This window comes from Theobroma umbraticum, unplaced genomic scaffold (genome assembly GCF_002168275.2).
Source record: "Theobroma umbraticum cultivar Fairchild unplaced genomic scaffold, ASM216827v3 scaffold_12.1, whole genome shotgun sequence".
Lineage (NCBI taxonomy): Eukaryota > Viridiplantae > Streptophyta > Magnoliopsida > Malvales > Malvaceae > Theobroma > Theobroma umbraticum.
The window spans coordinates 5,595,557-5,595,775 of NW_018397269.1; positions in this window are offsets into that span (position 1 = coordinate 5,595,557).

Sequence of the window (219 nt, forward strand, 5' to 3'; positions counted from 1 at the left end):
AGAAGCTTTGACACAATTTTATAGTTACCACCAACCGAACTAATAAAATGAATTTCATTAACCAATCTCTAGAAGAATTTGGGAAAGATACCACAATAAAACATAATAATTAATATAAAAATTATTCAGGATTGATCCAAAAAATCATTAAAAATAAAACCATTAATTATAAACATAAATTAAGCCTTTACATATAATAATTATAGATAAAAAAAGAGA